At 47.9% G+C, this 14,643-nt stretch overlaps 1 protein-coding gene across 1 annotated transcript in view; it reads right to left on the bottom strand.

Moving 5' to 3' along the window:
• Positions 1 to 14,643, bottom strand: part of LOC115618994 (cyclic nucleotide-gated cation channel beta-1-like) — a gene marked incomplete at its 5' end in the record, with an annotated part of 48,866 nt that overhangs the window by 24,695 nt on the left and 9,528 nt on the right.

The following is a 14,643-nucleotide window of genomic DNA, read 5'->3' as shown; positions in this document are numbered from 1 at the left end:
GAAGCAGCTCGAACCCCTTCATAGGCTGCCAGTATCTCTTTTTCAGTGGGAGTGTAGCCGGCCTCAGATCCTCTGTATCCCTGACTCCAAAAGCCATGGGTTTCGACCTCGAGTCTCCCCTGGAGCTTTCTGCCAGAGGCTCCAGCCATTCTCCCCAGCTGCGGTGTAGAGCACATTTTTCACATCTGGCCCAGTCAGGACTGGTCCAAGGGCTACTGTGTGAACTCTCTCTCGTTTAATTTGTTCAAAGGTTTGCTGTTGCTCAGGGCCCCATTTGAAGTCATTCTTCTTCCGGGTCACGTGATAGAGAGGGCTTACAATCAGACTATAATTTGGGATGTGCATTCTCCAGAACCCCACAACACCTAAGAAAGCTTGTGTTTCTTTCTTGTTAGTTGGTGTAGACATTGCTGTTATCTTGTTGATCACATCTGTGGGGATCTGGCACCATCCATCTTGCCATTTTTTTCCCAAAAATTGAATCTCCTGTGCAAGTCCCTTGACCTTACTCCGTTTTATGGCAAATCCAGCCTTCGGCAGGATTTGGATTATTATTTTCCTCCCTTTCTCAAAAACTTCTTCTACTGACCTCACTCAGGCCATGATAGTCTACTGTTAGTCTCCACTCTCTGTTAGACTTTCGCACTGGCCATATGGGGCTATTAAAGGGTGAGTGGGTCCTGCTGATCACTCCTTGGCTCTCCAGGCTACGGATCAGCTTATGGATGGGAATCAAGGAGTCTCGTTTGGTGTGATATTGCTGCCGGTGCACTGTTGTGGTCACAAATGGCACTTGTTGTTCTTCGACCTTCAGCAACCCCACAACAGAAGGATCCTCTGAGAGACCAGGCAAGGTGGACAGCTGCTTAATTTCCTCTGTTTCCAAGGCAGCGATACCAAAATCCCATCTATACCCTTTTGGGTCTTTGAAGTACCCTCTCCTGAGATAGTCTAGGACAAGGATGCATGGAGCCTCTGGACCAGCCACAATAGGGTTCTTTTGCCACTCCTTCCCAGTCAGGCTGATTTCATCCTCCAATACAGTGAACTCTTGAGACCATTGTTCTCCAATTTTTTCACCCGTTCCTCCAGAACTGAGGTATGTTTACCATCCCACTTTCTTATGTATTCTCCGTGATCCCACAGGTAAAACCATAGCATGACCCATGGCGTGTACCTCCTATATCTTCTCTCTCAGGCAGTAGGGTGCCTTCTTTTAATATCTGAGACTACTATCTGGGCCTTCCGGGCAACTCCCCCCAGTTTATATACTGGGAATGACGTGCTGTGGTATGGAATACCCCTTTGGCTTGCCCGGGCCAGGTGTCCTGTCTCTGCTTCCTCTCGGCTTCCCCTTGGCTTCCCCTCCTCCCTGGCAGAGCATGAGATTGAGAAAGTCCTTGATTGGAGTAAACATTACTTATCAACAACTAAAAATATTGGTGTTATCGGTGTTGTTCCCAGACTAAAGTTGAAAACACAGCACTGCTTCTGCTACTAAGGGGAAAAAATGACTGCTACTGCTGAACCCAGGACACCACCCCATTTTCATTACCTACCCCTTACCTCCTTACCATTAAAACATGCTTTATACCTCCAGTTATTTCCCAAATTGAGCAAGGTCATAGAGAAAATCCTTTTTATCATCTCTCTAAGTTTTCTAGCTGAAGGAGAAACTCTTCCTTCACATCAGATATTGCTTAATCAAGACTAAGTACTGTGCAAGCACTAGCCTTTCAGAGCTGGCCCTAGCTGCTGACAACATTACCATCATGCAGTGCCCATGGGATGCTTTAACCCCATGAAAAAGCCCTGATGCCCCATGCAGGTCATACTGCAGAAGACTCAGCTGCCCAGGGAGGGAGCAGTGGCATTTTCTCCTCACTGGGCATTGCATTGCCTGCTTCAGGTCATCATAATTTGCCGTTATGCTGCTATATATTATACCTTCAGCATCGGTTTCAGCAGCTTCAGCTGTCTCCTCTTCCACCTTCAAAATGAAGAGATGTTTTAAGGAGAGCAAGAACTGCTCTGTCTGTAAGAGAGCAGACTTTGCAACTTGATTGGGTGCCCCGTATCCCTCCAACCCCATTTTCCAGCCTCTCAGATTGTTGTTCAGCACCAACATTCTAGGGTGAAAGCACCTCTCCCTTGGTGCACAGCTACTGCTGCTGTCTCGGGTTCAGAGATGGGGATGTCCCGGTGGGAAATGTTCCCAGTGCCCATCCCAGTCCCTGCTCCTCGCTAGGGCACCACATCCCTCTGGACAAGCTCTGAGACCCTGGCACACGCTGGGCAGCAAGAGCTCATTGCAGACCTGAGCCCAGGCAGGGAGTGATGCTGTACCTGTGCAAAAGCACCTTCAAGATCGCTTATCTCAGCTTCCTCCAGCTGCTCAATCCTGAAGGCCTTCTCTGCAAAGTAGACTTCCTCCACATCATCCTTGGCAGCGAGACAAGGTGACAGGAGCAGGGGTCTGGATGGAAGAGATGAAGCAGAGACAAGTGCCCTCACTTCTGCCCTTTCTGAGGTTGAGCACGTTGCAGATGGGGCATCCCATCCATGGGGACAATTCATGGTGCTCCCAGTTTTGGGGGGCACCATGAGCCTCATTTGCAGGTGAATGATACCACAGAAATCTTCATTTAATAAAAAAATGGTACCCAAAATATTGCTGCTTAGGTTAGAAGGGATTTGGAAAACATACTACATGGGAGACCAGGTGAGAGGTGCATAAATAATGCAGGGCATTGCAGATGCATAAACAAAAATTGAATATGCAGAAAAGTACAGGCAGTATGTTTCTCCTGCTGTGCAGAATGATTTCTCAGATAATGAAGATTTGCCATATAAAAAGCTGAGAGCCTGATTTCCAGGCAGGGCTGCCCTGCAAGCACCATCTGAACTCCATGTCTGCCTGTGCAAGACACCACCAGGACACATAATCCTCATTTTCCTCCCACAGCAAGCACAGACCTCAGCTCCACCATTCTGCAAAGGGGGCCCACAAGGTTGATTTTAGTGGTTTAATATAACTATAACTGAAAAAAACCCCAAGCCTCATCATGTTGTTCTGTGTGATTATCTCCTGATGTGCTCTTCTCTGGAGAGAAATGCAAAGCAGGGATTTGGGATAATGAAAATATTGTAAGACAGCTAAATGCAGGAAAGTTGAAAAACGCAAATAAACATCTTCCTGCATCCTTGGCAGGTCCTAAGTCAGAAGAGGCATGTAAACAAGCAGTGGCTCCTTTTCTCTTTTATCTCCATGCCTTGAAAAGCTGTTATTTTCCAAGGTCTTTTTAAAATTATTTTTAATAATCCCCCCCCCCATTTTTATTTAAATAGGCTCCCTTCAAATACAATCACAAGTCTTTTCATCCTAACCTAGAAAACCCACCAGTGTCTCTCTTTTCCCATGAACAGACACAGTGAAGGATGGAGCAGCATCTCATTCACCCAACAACTGAAGCTGAAGCTTCTCCAGTGGAGCTCCAGGAACAGGTTATGATGAAATAAAAAGATATGGGTTTAACACTGACTAATCGAGCATTTTCAGCTACTTCAGAGCTGAAATTAACAGAGAATAATATTTTAGCACTGGGTAATAAATCCCTAAATGTTTATCTCATCTGAAATAAGAGCGAACCACTAAACTAAGTGGAAAGATTTTTCTAAACACCATCTAGACCAAAGTCACCACCTACAACCACTGGCAATAACTGGGCTATTTTCTACAACAGGAAAATCAATGTAAACTTGTACCTACTTGTATTAGAAAGCATTTGCAGGCACAACACATAATCCTGTCTTAAAATTCAGCTCCATAAACTCATAATAATCCTGACTGCCCTGAACTAATGGATGTGGTTTTAAATCACATGGACCATCTCCAGGAGCTGGGTGCTCCCAAGGAAGGCACAAGCAGGGCCCCTGCTCAGACCCGTGGGAGGGGATGGCCAGAGAAGTGATTCAGAGTAGCCCTGCAGACAAGGACTTGGGGGTGTTGGTTGATGAGAAACTTAACATGAACTGGCAGTGTGCGCTCACAGCCCAGAAAGCCAACCATATCCTGGGCTGCATCAAAAGGAGCGTGACCAGCAGGTCAAAGGAGGTGATCCTGCCCCTCTACTCTGCTCTTGTGAGACCCCACTTGTAGTACTGTCTACAGTTCTGGCATCCTCAACATAATAAGGACATGGAGCTGTTGGAGCAAGTCCAGAGGAGGGCCATGAGGATCAAAAGGGGGCTGGAGCACCTCCCATATGAAGACAGGCTGAGAAAGTTGGGGCTGTTCAGCCTGGAGAAGAGAAGCTGCATGGAGACCTCATAGAAGCCTTCCAATATCTGAAGGGGGCCTACAAGGATGCTGGGGAGGGACTCTTCATCAGGGACTGTAGCGATACTGTTACCGTAAAAGTCGGTCAGGGAAACTCTCTAAGACTCAATTTTGAGTTTTAGAAAGCAGCATTCTTTATTGCAGCGTTGGGTGCACATGCGTATAGCTTCGCAAAGGTGAACGCACCCATTACTTGCCGGCAGCGGCTGTATATTTAGCATACTCATGCATATTCATAGCTTTCCTGGGAGCTAATTATAATATTTGCATCCTAATTATGCACACGTTTTCTTGCTGAGTGGGGGTCTCTGGTGGTTGCGGATAGTCTTCCTTACTATGTTTACTGAATGACCTCAGTGCTTGACCATGCTTGCAGGGTCTTAGTGCTGAGTTAGCAGTTGGTATGTCATAGAATCATAGAATCATAGAATCGTAAGGGTTGGAAAGGACCTTAAGATCATCTAGTTCCAACCCCCCTGCCATGGGCAGGGACACCTTGCCCTAAACCACGTGGTCCAAGGCTCTGTCCAACCTGGCCTTGAACACTGCCAGGGATGGAGCATCCACAATCTCCCTGTCCTTCTCTTCTGTTCCAGTCTCTCTCCGTGTTGGGTGCCACTCTGCTATCATCTTGAAGGCTGGCATCCTTGGTCTTATTTACTGTCTCCTTAGTTGTTATCAGTCCCGTGATGTTCCTTCACCCATCAGCCGAACATTCCTTTCTCTCTACGTGTTAGTAAGTTAGAACAGTTTGCTGTATTTTACTATGTTAGCTTAAAGACACACACACTATTGTTAGTTTAAACCTATAATTTAAACCTACAATAGGACAAGGGGTAATGGGTTTAAACTTAAACAGGGGAAGTTCAGGTTGGATATAAGGAAGAAGTTCTTTGCTGTGAGGGTGGCGAGGCACTGGAACAGGTTGCCCAAAGAACTGATAAATGCTCCATCCCTGGTGGTGTTCAAGGCCAGGTTGGATGGAGTCTCGGGTGGTATGGTCTAGGGTAAAGCATCCCTGCCCATGGCAGGGGAGTTGGAACTAGATGATCTTAAGGTCCTTTCCAACCCTAACTATTCTATGATTCTATGATTCTATGACAGGACAAGGGGGAATGGCTTTAAAGTGACAGAGGGGAGATTGAGATGAGATCTTAGGCAGAGCTTCTTCCCTGTGAGGGTGGAGAGGCGCTGGCACAGGTTGCCCAGAGAAGCTGTGGCTGCCCCATTCCTGGCAGTGTTCAAGGCCAGGTTGGACGGGGCTTGGAGCAACCTGGTCTAGTGAAAGGGGCTTGGAACTGGATGATCTTTAAGATCCCTCCCAAACAACATTCTGTGATTCTAAGATCTTCACTAAAAACCTGGCACGTAGGGGCTCTCACCCCATCCAGCCCAGAGGCCCTGCACACCTCTGGGCTGCAGGCAGCCCCTGGGATCCCTTCCCTGCCAGGACATTCCTGCTGCCATGGTTAATGCTGCACCCAAGGAGCTGCAAGCTTCAGGAGCAGCCGTAGTTAGGGGTAAGGAAAGTTTGGGGTAAGTTTTCCTATAAGGAGGGCCCAGGCAAAGGCTTTTAAACATTAACTCCTACCTACCCACCTAGAGATTAACCTCACCCACCTGCATTGGTGGCTGCAAACCAGAGCCCTTTGCACTTGCTGGGAGAAAACACCCAGTTAATGAAAGAAAATCAATAAGAAGCTGATGAGAGCTTAAAGAGCTTTATGATGTTATACCTCAGAGGCAGAAGTCAACTAAAAGAAACCTGTGGCCTTTAGCTGGAGGTCTCAGGGGTGAATATTCAGATGCTTGGGGGGGGGGGGGGGGGGTGTTGAGAGGTCCAGGAGTGCTGGGAGGCTGCAGCAAGAGGCTTTCTGCCTCATGAGGTGTCCTGAGTGATGCTTTTCTACCCTCCTATAAACTATAGCTCCAGCCTCATAGACATCATCTTGCAAAAACAATAGCTCTGGTTCCCAGAGCCAAAAGGGAGCCAGGATGGGACAGCCCCAGGACTGAGGGGACACAGCCAGCATCCTTGACCAGCCTCAGGTCCCGCCACCCTGTCTGGGAAGGAGCTAGAGACCATTTGCAGATTGCCCTTTGCTTTTCCTCCCCAGCTGCACTCTCTCCTTGGGTTGGTCTCATTGGGTTGTGGGAAGGGCTGGCTGGCCATGGTCTTCGTTTTCTGTGGCTTATCAAAAGGCACAGACTCAGGTCAGTGAGGATGCTGAGACAAACTTTATTACAATCAAACCCCTTTTAAACCCTCATTCGGTACTTTCCTAACATGCCCGGGCATGCCACGCATAATCTCATTTGATTCTGTAAAAATCCCATAGGTCAAACATGCATACAATAGTCCAATCACAATGCTGCTCACGCGCTGTTCATGCAGTGACAGTTCAGCCTCCTTGCTTCACATCTGGCCTTCAATTAAAATTCTTTGTTACACTCCCTATTTTCAACATCCTGGCTTATCTGTTTCCCAAGGCTTATTTGATATCAGGGCCTCATAACTTGTATTCGGAGTGTTGCTCAAGCTCATCATGCAGATCCCGTTGCCTTCACCTCCCACAGTTTTCCATTTGTTTCAGAGGCACAAAGCCCCTTTGCCCCCTGAAACAAAAGGAGAAGGAAAACATTAATGAGCTTGCTGTAAGTTTGGTGCCAAGGCAGATCTCCTACTGACCCAATCACTCCCTTGCTCGGGCACATCAAGATGCCTTAAGGCACCAAGGGCAGATGTAACACAACCAGCTGCACACAGACGTGTGACAGCCCTCACACGCCCACTGGCTTTGCCTATTTCCAAGGTAGTGATCAGGCCTCCAGTTTGTACAGACACATGGAGAAATTCTTTCCCGTGGGACTTCCTGCTTGAGATCCCAGCAAATGGCTGCTGGATCGACAGGATCCACCTTCCAGCACATCCCTGCATGCTATGGCTGGTCCCTGCTCCCATCAGCAGCTCCCTGTCCTGGGTTCAGCTGTAGCAGTCAGTTTTCTCCTTCCTAGTAGCTGGAGCAGTGCTGTGATTTCGACTTTAGTCTGAGAACAATGCTACCAACACACCAATGTTTTTAGTTGGTGCTAAGTATTGTTTACCCCAATCAAGGACTTTTCAGTCTCATGCTCTGATGGTGAGGAGGGGCACAGGAAGCCAGGAGGAAGCAGAGACAGGACACCTGGCCCAAACTAGCCAAAGGGGTATTCCATACCACAGCATGTCATGCCCACTATATAAACTGGGGGGGGTTACCCTGAAGGCGCAGATCGCTGCTTGGATTGGGCTGGGTATTGGTCGGCGGGTGGTGAGCAATGGTATTGGGCATCACTTGTGTTTATTGCTTTCTTTTCCTTTTCCCCTTTTAGTTTTATATTCTCTCCCCTTGTTATTTCCCTTATCATTATTATTATTAGTGGTGGTGGTAGTAGTAGTTTTGTATTATACCTTAGTTACTGGACTGTTCTTACCCCAACCCGTGAGATTTACATTCTTTCGATTCTCCTCCCCATCCCTCCAGGACTGGGGGGGCGGGGAAGAAGGGGGGAGTGAGTGAGCAGCTGCGTGGTTCTGAGTTACTGGCTGGGCTTAAACCATGACAGTTCTTTGTGGCACCCAACATGGGGACCGAAGGGTTGAGATAATGACAGATCTGACCAGAGTGTGTCTAATCAGATTTGTGATAAGGATTCATTGTTTCGGATTAATAGTCACTCATAACAATGCTTATTTATTGGCTCTCAGAGTTGTTGTGCTTGATCTCAGAGTTTCAGCATGTCGTACCTTACTTGCAGCCAGAATTTGCTGTCTTAGTGTTTATCGGCTGGGGTGCCTGGGCTAAGGTTCTTGTTTCACTGTACTTCATGGTAATGACTTGTAATGCAATAGACTCATTGATCATGAAACTGGTCTGCTTGCATTCCCAGCGTGGTCATCACCTCTATGCTTTTGGAGGCATGTAATGGGAATTTTTAGCAATTACACATCTTTTTTTTCCCTCCTCGGGGGGTCAATCTATGAAGGAGGCATTCCCTTACACCCTCCACTCCCCCACCAGGCTATTTACAGCAGCATTTGAGAATTCTAAATGTTTTGGATGGCCTTTGAATACCCTTGAAACCTGCCTGCTGCTTGTGCTGGGGATCAGCATGTTGCCACAAATACAGCATGTGATTTACCCATGGCCACACCACCCTGAGAACGCCCAATTTCGTCTGATCTCGAAAGTTAAGCAGGGTCGGGCTCGGGCCTTGTCTAGGGTTAAATGACGATATAGGAGGACCACCAAGAGATTTTCCCTGAGGCTGGACAGTCATGAGTGGCAGGGTGTGTGGTATTGTATGGGCAAGCACCTGGGCCATTGGTAGGTCCAGTGCTCTCAAACTTCACCCCTGAACAACTGCGAAATCCAGAAACATTAGCAGAACAGTTAGAGGAGGTATGCTGTCATCCTGACAATACCAGAGAGAGACAACTTGCTGCAATGTGCTGGGGCTCGTCCTATGCCTACAGAGCATCTCTGGAAAAAGATGTCGCTGGATCTGATGGCAAAGTAACAGACAATGTAGCTACTCAACCCCCAAGCACAGCAGCTAGACCAACTCCAACAACAGAGACTTCAGCCACTCTAACCACAGTGAAAGACACTGCAGCCACTCCAACCATAGTGACAGACGCTGCAGCTAAGCCAAAGGACCAATCCGTGCCAATATCAGTTGCCCCCATAAGCAAGGGGAAGCAAACAAGAGCCACAAAGACCCACTCGTGCACTGAAGAAAGACGAAGACCCAATGCACTTATTAGAGGGGATGGCATCTGAAGAAGAGTTATTACTACAGGAATCAGAAGAACAGGAAGAGGTAACTTCTCGATCCCAAACCATGACCGAGCTGCGGAATATGTGAAAAGATTTAAGCCATCTTCCAGGGAAGCACATTGTCACCTGGTTGCTCCGATGCTGGGACAATGGGGCTGACAGTCACAAACTAGAAGGCAGGGAAGCCAAGCAGCTGGGATCACTTGCTAGGGAAGGAGGAATTGACAAAGCGATTGCAAAAGACAAACGAGCCCTCAGCCTTTGGAGGCAGCTCTTGGCAGCTGTGAAGGAAAGGTTTCCCTACAAGGATGATGTTATGTGTCTCAGCCAAGTGGACCATGATAGAGAGAGGCATCCAGTCCCTGAGGGAATCAGCCATTCTAGAGATAATCTATATCATAGGCCGAATGCCGAGAATGCATCCTTAGATCCAGATGAAGTCGAATGCACGCGACCCATGTGGCGGAAATTTACACGGAGTGCACCATCATCTTATGTCCCCTCATTAGCATCAACTACCTGGAGTGAGGCAGCACCACCAACAGTGGATGAAGTGACTCATCAACTTCGAGAGATCAAAGATAATCTCCCCCCTTCCATCATTTCAGCTGTGGAAAAATTGTCCCAGGAGCTCAAATAATTAAGAGATGATCTATCTGATCTATCCGATCTATCCAGCTCCCCACATGTACTAACCCATGTCTCAGCTATTAACAGAAGGCGCCCTTCTGCCCAAGAGAGAAGATATAGGAGGTACACGCCACGGGCCACCCTATGGTTTTACCTGAGGGATCACAGAGAAGATATGGGAAAGTGGGATGGAAAACCTACCTCAGTTCTGGAGGAACAGGTACATGAATTGAAAAGGAAAACAATGGTCAGTGATGATCCTCCCAAGAAAGTTGCTGCTCCAGTCTTCCCAGATGGAGTAGAAGACCTGATTTTACACTGACTCCTGTAAATAGGAATGCTAATCCCTTTGTAAAAGAAGTGAAGAATCTTATGATCACTATTAGAGGGGCCCTGCCTCCAGCCAGGTGGAGGAGAGGGATAATTGGGTTTACTGGACTGTGTGGATCAGATGGCCTGGCACATCAGTCCCACAGAAGTATAAGGCTCTAGTAGATACCGGTGCACAGTGTACCCTGATGCCATCGAGGTATCAAGGGGTGGAACCCACTTGTATTTCTGAAGTGACAGGAGGACCCCAAGAGTTGACTGTAGTGGAGGCTGAAATCAGCCTGACTGGGAAGGAGTGGCAAAAGCACCCCATTGTGACTGGTCCAGGGGCTCCATGCATCCTTGGCATAGACTATCTCAGGAGAGGGTACTTCAAAGACCCAGAAGGGTACCGATGGGATTTTGATATAGCTGCCTTGGAGACAGAGGAAATGAAGCAGCTGTCCCCCTTGCCTGGTCTCTCAGAGGATCCTTCTGTTGTGGGGTTGCTGAAGGTCGAAGAGCAACAAGTGCCAATTGCGACCACAACAGTGCACCGGCAGCAATATCACACCAACCAAGAGTCCCTGATTCCCATCCATAAGCTGATCCGTAGACTGGAGAGCCAAGGAGTGATCAGCAGGACCCGCTCACCCTTTAATAGCCCCATATGGCCAGTGTGAAAGTCTAACAGAGTGGAGACTAACAGTAGACTATCATGGCCTGAATGAAGTCAGTAGAAGTTTTTGAGAAAGGGAAGAAAATAATAATCCAAATCCTGCTGAAGGCCCGATTTTACATAAAATGGAGTAAGGTCAAGGGACTTCAGAAGTGATTGGCACTGAAGCACAGCTCCTCCTGGCACCCCGGTTGCCTGTGCTGGGTTGGATATTCAAAGGCAGGGTCTTCTCTACGCATCATGCAACAGATGCTACATGGAGTAAGTGGGACGCTCTAATTTCACAGTAAGCTTGAATAGGAAATCCCAATCATCCAGGAATTCTAGAAGTCATCATGGACTGGCCAGAGGGCAAAGATTTTGGAATGTCACCAGAGAAGGAGGTGATGCATGCTGAAGAGGCCACACCATATAATCAACTGTCAGAAAGTGAGAAGCAATATGCCTTGTTTACTGATGGGTCCTGGCATACTGTGGGAAAGTGTCAGAGATGGAAGGCAACTGCATGGAGTCCCCTATGACAAGTTGCAGAAACTGCTGAAGGAGAGGGTGAATCGAGTCAGTTTGCAGAGGTGAAAGCCATCCAGCTGGCCTTGGACATTGCTGAATGAGAAAAATGGCCAGTACTTTATAATACTTTATACGCCCATGACATCTCAGGCCATCAAGGCAGAGATGCAACATATAGACGGGCTCGTGATCAAGGGGTGGACTTAACAATGGACACTATTGCCCAGGTTATTCATGAATGTGAAACGTGCTGCAATTAAGCAAGCCAAGCAGTTAAAGCCTCTCTGGTATGGAGGACGATGGCTGAAGTACAACTATAGGGAGGCCTGGCAGATTGACTATATCACACTCCCACCAACCCACCAAGGCAAGTGCCATGTGCTTACCATGATGGAAGCAAACACCGGATGGCTGGAAACATATGCTGTGCCCCACGCCACTGCCCGGAACACTATCCTGGGCCTTGAGAAACAAGTCTTGTGGCGACACGGTACCCCAGAGAGAATCGAGTCAGACAATGGGACTCATTTCCGGAATAACCTTATAGACACTTGGGCCAAAGAGCATGGCATTGAGTGGGTATATCACATCCCCTACCATGCACCAGCCTCTGGGAAAATCTAATGGTACAATGGGGTGTTAAAAACTACACTGAGAGCAATGGGTGGTGGGACTTTCAAACACTGGGATACACATTGACCAAAAGCCACCTGGTTGGTCAACACGAGGGGATCTGCCAACAGGGCTGGCCCAGGCCAATCAGAACTTTTACATACTGTAGAGAGGGATAAAGTTCCTGTGGTGCACATAAAGAATTTGTTGGGGAAGACAGTCTGGGTTATTCCTGCTTTAGGTAAAGGCAAACCCACTTGTGGGATTGCTTTCGCTCAGGGACCTGGATGTACTTAGTGGGTCATGGAGGAAGATGGGAAAGTCTGATGTGTAGCTCAAGGGGTTTTAATTTTGGAGGAAAACAGCCAATGAACTCGATTGTATGCTGTTGCCTGCTATATAACACTTGTATAGCCCATCAGCTAGATGCCCATCTCCACCATTCTGGGCTTTGAAAAGTATGTATGTGCTGTCATGATCATCACCAGAGAGTAAAGTCATGGGAAAAGCCGGCAGCAGCAGCAGAACTGCCCTCAGGTCACCATCAACTGACCCTGACTTCCCTCCGATCATCACCCCAACAAAGAATGAACTTTGATGAAAGCAAACGAGTTCAGCAGTATCATCAGCAGGCAACAATCCAGCATTACACACCGTCTCTCCTGCCCTGAAAGACTGTTACAAGAGATGGAGCCTGACATCATGGGTTGAATGAATTCAGCAAACTTTATAGTGATGGTCCATGGACTAAGAAATTATATCTTTTTCTTTGTGTGTTTGTATATATATACCTGAGACAAAAGCAATGGTACATTTTAAAATGTGGGACCTGAGCATGACATAAATGATAAGGAATAAGGAGTGGATACTGTCCTGGGTTCAGCTGTAACAGTTATTTTTCTCCTTCCTAGGAGCTGGTGCACTGCTGTGTTTTCAACTTTAGTCTGAGAACAATGCTACCAACACACCAGTCTTTTAGTTGGTGCTAAGTAATGTTTACTCCAATCAAGGACTTTTCAGTCTCATGCTCTGCCAGTGAGGAGGGGCACAAGAAGCCAGGAGGAAGCAGAGACAGGACACCTGACCCAAACTAGCCAAAGGGGTATTCCATACCACAGCACGTCATGCCCAGTATAGAAACTGGGGGGAGTTACCCTGAAGGCACAGATCGCTGCTTGGATTGGGCTGGGTGTTGGTCAGCGGGTGGTGAGCAATTGTATTGTGCGTCACTTGTGTTTATTATTTTCTTTTCCTTTTCCCCTTTTAGTTTTATATTCTCTCCCCTTATTATTTCCCTTATCATTATTAGCGGTGGTAACAGTAGTAGTTTTGTATTGTACCTTAGTTACTGGACTGTTCTTATCTCCAACTGTGGGATTTACATTCTTTTGATTCTCCTCCTCATCCCACTGGGGGTGGGGGGGGAAAAGGTGGGGAGTGAGCAGGCAGCTGCCTCGTGCTGAGTTACTGTCTGGGCTTAAACCATGACAGAACCCCACGATGTTTTCCTACAACCATTCAGGCTCACATCCAACACAGCTATTCCCAGGATTTTGTTTATCTGAGTTATCTCCTTAGATATCGCAGGCTTGGCAAACACCCTCCCATTCAGCAGCAACCATGTCAAAGGGGGTGATGAAGGCAGCAGGTTTGAATTCCCTTGTAATCCTTTGAGCAAATCCCAGCAGCTTGGCAAACATCCTCCGACACAGCTCAAGGACAGACCTTGATATCAGCACTAACCTTAAAACCTGAGGCCCAAGGATGAGGGATGCTGCACTCAAGAGACTCCCACAGCCTGAGTTTTGCCAAGCCTGAGCAACAACCTCAGATTTGCTCCTGCTTCTCAAGTGGCAACAGCCCCTTATGGCTTCCTGGGGGGATCTCAGGGGCTCCTGAGCTGGCACCCACAGTAGACTGCGGGATAAAAGCTGCCAGAGGCCCCTCTTCCCAATAACCTTCCCAATAACCTCAGCAAGCAAACCAGCCACTTACTTTCTTCTGCAGGACTCGAGGTTGCTGCATCCACTCCCTGCCAGGAGGAAAAGGGAAACATGAGATGTTGCCCATTTTCAATAACCCAAAATTTCTACTAAAACACACTATTTTCAGTAAACGTGGCCCTTTTATGCTAAATATCCCATATGATTTCTTGGTGGCCATGGGGACGGGCATCCCCACACATGATGGGAAAGGGCAGGATCACATCAGTGAGCTCATCTGGGTGCAAGGGAAGGAAAGGAGAGCATGCAGAGCTGCTGCTGCTGCTGCTTCTCCTTAGAGCTGGACTGTAGTCTGGTGAGATGCCAGGGCCTGGGCACCCAGTGCTGCATAGAAAGGCAAGGAAACGCTAAAGAAAGCACAAACTATGTGTACTTTCACTGCTCAGAAGCCAAATCTTGCTTTTCATTAGCTAAGTAGGTCGTGGGGATTTGTTTTCTTGAATGAGCTTGAGTTACAGCCCAAACCATGGCAGGTCCTGGCACTGATCTAGTAGCATTTGCATGGCAGGGGATGCCCTCTCTGCTTGGGACATGGTGTTCACGTACCCTCTGCCTATCCAGCACACAGCATACCTGTGCCTCCTGCTTCTCCCTGGTCACTGGCTGCATCATCACCTTCTCCAGCCCCTGGACCAACCAGGCAAACACCCTGATGACCAGAAACCACATTCAGACCTGGATGCTGGAGCCTCTGCTCCCACAGCACTGTCCCTCTGGACAGGTACCCACACAGAAGCTGCC

Source organism: Strigops habroptila, chromosome W, assembly GCF_004027225.2.
Source record: "Strigops habroptila isolate Jane chromosome W, bStrHab1.2.pri, whole genome shotgun sequence".
NCBI lineage: Eukaryota > Metazoa > Chordata > Aves > Psittaciformes > Psittacidae > Strigops > Strigops habroptila.
The sequence above is the reverse complement of the archived record's forward strand: the minus strand, read 5'-3'. Positions and strand labels throughout refer to the sequence as shown.